Source organism: Dasypus novemcinctus, chromosome 18 (genome assembly GCF_030445035.2).
Source record: "Dasypus novemcinctus isolate mDasNov1 chromosome 18, mDasNov1.1.hap2, whole genome shotgun sequence".
Classification (NCBI taxonomy): Eukaryota; Metazoa; Chordata; class Mammalia; order Cingulata; family Dasypodidae; genus Dasypus; species Dasypus novemcinctus.
Genome location: NC_080690.1, coordinates 59084145 through 59090144, shown reverse-complemented (window position 1 = coordinate 59090144; position 6000 = coordinate 59084145).

The following is a 6000-nucleotide window of genomic DNA, read 5'->3' as shown; positions in this document are numbered from 1 at the left end:
TCGCGGGCCACCACCCCACCTGCCCCTCGTGGAAGGTGCCCGCTCCGCAGCGATCCAGCCGAGGCCACGCGGGGCGCTACACCTGCTCCCAACATCCCCTCGAGAAGCGGGCCCGTGCCAGCCCCGTTTTAAAGTGGGGGCACCAAAGCTCGAAGAGGGGACATGGCTTTCTCCAGGCCACTCACATGGTAAGAAGAGGAGCTGAGATTTGAACCCGAACCTGACTGACTCCGGGGACCTCCCAGGTAGGGTCTGCAAGGATTATTGGAAGGTGGAAAATAGGAAACACCTCAAATGAAAATTCCCTTTCTAAAAATATAATTTATTCATTTTAATTGTGGTAAAATATACGTGGCATAAAACCCGTTTAAAGCATTGTCAGTGGACAATTCTTTGACATTAAGTACAATTGAAAATACTGTGTAACTTTCACCATATCTATTTCCAGGCTTCTTCATCATCCCAAACCAAAACTCATATCATTCCCTCCTCCCTCTCCTGCCCTGCCCCTGTTAACAACTGTTCTGCTTCTGTCACTGTGATTTTGTTTATTCTAAGTATTTTATTTAAGAGAACTCATACATGGGAAGCAGATGTGGCTCAAGCAGTTGAGCGCCTGCCTACCACATGGGAGGTCCCAGGTTCAGTTCCAGTGCCACCTAAAGAAGATGAGCAAGACAGCGAGGCTGACATGACAGGCTGGAGTGGCAAGCTGACACAACGAGATGATGCAATGAGATGACACAAGGAGGAAACACAATGAGAGACGCAACAAAGCAGGGGAGTAGAGGTGGCCCAAGCAATTGGGTGCCTCCCTTGCCCCACATGGGAGGTCCTGGGTTCAGCTCCCAGTGCCTCCTAAAAAGAAGATGAGTAGGCACAGAAAGCACACAACAAATAGATACAGCGAGCCTAATACAACTGGGTAGGGGAGAGAAATAAATAATAAATAATCTTCAAAGAGAGAGAAATTATACAATATTTATCTTTTGTATCAGGCTTATTTACTCAACATGTTGTCTTTGAAGTTTGCCCATGTTGTAGCATGTACCAGGACTTCACTTCATTTTATATCTGAGTAATTATTCCATGTCTGTATAGACCAGACTTTTTCTTTTTTAAGAAGTATCAGAGATTGAACCCAGGACCGCATACATGGGAAGCAGGCACTCAACCACTGAGCTGCATCCACTCCCCTAGAGACCAGAATTGGTTTATCCATTCATCTGTTGGTGTATGCTTAGGTTGCTTCTAACTCTTGGCTATTGTGCATAATGATGCTAATGTTGAGTCCCTGCTTTCGGTTCTTTGGGGTATATACCTAGGGAATGCTGGCTCACCCAGCAACTCTATATTTAGCTTTCTGAGAGACCGCCATGCTGGTTCCCACAGCAGCTGCACCACTTCCCCATTCCCACCAACAGCGCCCGAGGCTTCCTAGCTGCCTGCATCCTCGCCAGCGCTTATTTTCGGTATTGTAACTAATAACCGCCCTGGTGGATGTGAAGTGTAAGTTGCTTTTTAAACTCTAATCTCTCTCTTCTGTGTTTTAATAATAGCTGTCATTTGAAGAGGGGCTTTCTGATGACGCCTGAGTGCAATGTACCTCCTGGAGGGGGTCCCTGATCGAGGGCGGTCGTGGCAAATGGCAGTACTTACATTGGGTGCAAGTGGATTAAGGACTGTGCAGTACATAATAGTTCATATCAACACAAGTCTTGAAAACCAGCACTCTGATTTTGATAACTTTACTGCGCTTTTGTAAGTGACACGCAGTGAATTACTTACAGGGAAAAGCATCATGTCCACAACTTACTCTCAAACAGGCCATAGGAAAAAAGATAGATGATGTTAGATGATTGAGAGATGATGGACAATGATGATGATGGATATTAGGTAGCTAGAGATAGGATACATAGATCAAAAATGATAAAGCAGTTGTAACAAAATCTTCACATTTGGGGATTAAGATATACCCTGACTGAAGAGTATATGGGGGCTCTTTGCACCAATCTTGCAACTTTAAGTTTGAAATTATTTCAAGATTATAAATTAAATTTTTAAATAAAATAAAGTGTCTTCTATGTGCTGGGTCCTACTTCAAGCGTTTGATGTGTGTTAACTCATTTAATCTTTATATCAACCCTATAAAGTAAATTCTATTATGTGAACATGAGGAAACTGAGGCCCAGGTAGGCAAAGTGATTTGCCTCAGGTCACACAGCTGGCAAACGCCATAGCTGGGATTTGAATCCCAACACTGGTTTCTACACGCCATACCCTCAGGCACTAAACCACCTCTTACTCTATTAGCATAGTAGCCCATATCTCACATTTGTAACTAACATAAACTTTAATGGGGAGTGCTCGCCATGTTTTCACCCATAGGGGCCTCAAACAAAAATGATGGACCCAAACAGATATTTGTACACCAATGTTCATCACAGCATTATTCACAATAGCCAAAGGTAGAAACAACCCAAGTATCCATCAATAGATGAATGGATATATAAAATGTGGTATATCCATACAGTGGCATATTATTTAGTCATAGAATAGAATGAAGTGCTGGTACATTCTATAGCATGGATGAACAAAGGATATTATTTTGAGTGAAATAAGCCAGCACAAAAGGACAAATACTATATGATTCCACTTATAAGTAATAAGTAGAATCTGCAAATTCAGAGAGACAGAAAGTAGTTACAGCTTCCCAGGGGCAGGGGTGGGGTACAGAATGGGGAGTTAATGCTTAATTGAGGCAGGATTTCTGTCGGGGTGATGGGAAAGCTTTGTAATGGACGATATTGATGGTAGCCCAATATTGTGAATGTAATTAACACCACTAAATTGTATGTTTGAAAGTGGTTAAAATGGGAACTGTTATGCTGTATATATGTTATTGCAATAAAATTTTTTAAAAAAATTTTAATGATGGTGACCCTAGCTCTTAACCAGAGTAAAGCAATGGCTATTCCCATTTTGCAGCAGAGGAAACGGCTCAAAGAGGACAGGTGACACTACCTGAGGTCACATGGCCCCCAGTCCTTCCAAGCATGTCACACAAATTATTCCAACCCTGAGTTTCGACCCATGCAGGCAACCCTCGGTCTGTCCATCCAGCCTGGGAGGGGGGTAGGAGGGCAAGACCTGATGACAGGGGCTCCCAGGGTCTGCTCTGTCCAGTGACCCCCACCCCTGACCCCCTGGCACAAGCCAAGCCCTTGTGCATTCATTGTAAATCATGCAGCTTGCATTTATGAAGAACTTACTGTCTGCCAGGCCTTAGGCTTGGGGCTTTACTTTCATTTAACAGCTACTTACTGGGCAGCTACTACGTGCCATGGCATCATCCTGGGCACAGGATATGGAGCAGCATGAATAAGATGGACACAGGTCTCTGCTCTCATGGAGGTGATACTCTCATGGTGGAACCGGGCGACCGAACCAGATGAATCAATATATCATTTTAACGTCAGTGATAAGTGTTACAGAAAAAAATAACCCAGGGTGACGTACTAGAGTGGCTTTTGAGGGTGGGAATGACATCAGTGGAGGAATGAAGTGACAGTCTCTCCAAGGAGGTGACATTTGAGCTGAGTCTTGTCCGAATAAAGAGAAAGGGTCAGGCCTCCTCATCTCTGAGAAAAGAACATTCCAAGAAGGGGGAGGGGGGGCAGCCTGTGCAAAGGTCCAGCGGCTGGAGGGTGCCTGGTGTGCTAAGGAGCAGCCAGGGAGATAGCTAGGGCAACGGGAGTGAGGGCCACACGAAATGAGCTCAGAGAGGTACAGGCTCAGGCCCCTTGAGTCCTTGAGGTATGTTTTGGTCCCCATTTTCCAGATGAGGACATTGAAGCTCAGAGAGAAAAATAAAAATCACCCAACCAGTTAGGAAGCAGGCAAATGGCAACGCTGGGGTGCAAACCCGAGCCTTCACTGCTACACCATTGATTCTCAAGCTTGATCCTGCCCCAGGATCATGGTGGGGTCACTTCCTCACTGCCCTTCAACTCCCCCTCTCCCCACACACACACACCAGGAACCCGATTCAGTGGATCTGGGGTCAGCAGGGAATCTGTACCTTAACCAGCCGCCAGGAGGGGCTGATGTGGGGTGCTTGGGCCATGCTTTGAGAAATGCTGGACAAGGTAGAGTCTACCACACACACACACACACACACACACACACACACACTAATGGGACATGAAATCAGTTTCGTGGGCCAGGGTCATTGTGCTTAAAAAATGAAATAAAATAGAGCGAGGACAGAAGAGCACAGAAGGGCTCCCACTTTAAGGGCTACCTATATTCTAGGCAACTTATTTCCGTTAAAATTGGGCGTGTGTGAGTGTCCATAGAGACTTTGTTCATTATGGCAAAATTTGGAACCAACCTAAAATGTCCGTCCGCTGGTAAACTGATTAACAAATTGGGGTTTATTCGATCTAGCAATAAAACAGAACAAACACTTGGAGTGAATTCCTGACACATACTACAACACAGACGAATGTCTAAAGTATTACTCTGAGTGAAAGAAGCAAGACAAAGGAGAATATACTGTTCATGAAACACTAAGCAAGACAAATCTCATCTAAAATGACAGAAAGCAGGACAGTCACTGCAAAGGCCGTGGGGGAATTTTCTGTGTCTTGATGTGATGGTCTTGATGGTGATGGTAGTTTCATGGGTGTGTACAATTTGTCAAAACTCATTGAATTATAACATCTAAAATGGATACAATTTACTGCATGTCCCTTATACACCAACAAAGTTGATTTTCAATCATGTGTTCGTGTGCATGCATGTACTGGGTTGCAGTATAAAATATATGTATTTTTACTGATGGGATGTGGTCCCAGTAGTCTGAAAAACCCACCACACGACCTCAATAGGGGCCAAGAGATGCTGGGGGGCCTCTGGAACCCCAACACTGTCTACTTGGGCAAGTCTGAGCGCAATTTTTCTCCTTTGAAGGCAACAAAGGCTGAGCCCCGGGGGCATCCAGAGATGCTACTTCCTGGCTTTAACCTTGATTTAGTGACTCCACCACTGAGGCCTTGGTTTCCCTCAGATCTCCCAGGGAGATAAAGATAGGGCCCTACCTCAGAGGAGCGGACAGGAAGGATATAATTAGGTGCCTCAGGAGGCCAAGGTCCTGGGCACAGGGCCTGGCGTAGCGCGAGGGCGCAGGGGCCGGTGGCCGTGGCCATGGTCTTATTAGGACTCAGGGAGGGTCACTTGGTGACCGCTGAGGGGCTGGGGCAGGTGCGAGAGGCCAGGCTGAGCTAGGCCCCCTCCCGTGGCCTCGTGTCCAGCTGTCCCCATCCTTCACTACCATTCCCAGCTGCTCCCTCCTCCCACCCAGGAAGCCAGACCCAGCTCACCAGGTCCTATTCTGGGGCCGGAATGCTGTGTCAGCATTTCCCGCGTGGACCGAGGGCCCCGCAGGGGAAGGGGAGGGCCTAGTGCAAGGTCAGCAGACCCATCCCAGAGGAGGGAGCATGACGCACCCCCCAGGCCGAGCCACGGAGAGGGAAGGGTGGGGAGGACTCCTGGGGACGGGCAACCCTCCACCCTCTCGTCCCCTCCCTGTCCCCTGCCCAGGCCCCAGAAAAGCGGGCTATTCTGGGAGAGACACCTGTTGTTCCAACTCCCATCCCTGCCCCCAGATCATACCCGAGGGAGACAGACAGACAGACAGAAAGAAATGCAGAGGGCCTGAGGCCAAGGGACAGAGACAAAAACAGAGACGGGGAGAGGGAGAGACATAGAGACAACCCAGAGACAGACGGAGAGAGGGCCCACCCGGAGACCCTCGGGGACCCTTAGCGGCCGCATTTGGCCCTCCCCAAAACCAACGGGGAGAGGAAGACCCAGAACCTCAGGGGCCGCCAGGAAGCCCGAAGGGGGGGTTGAAGGGAGCAGGGTCCTCTAGTCCACCCCAGCCCCCTTCCCAAGAATTTAAATAGGTCACAGTCTGGAGCACCGAAAGAATTAGGG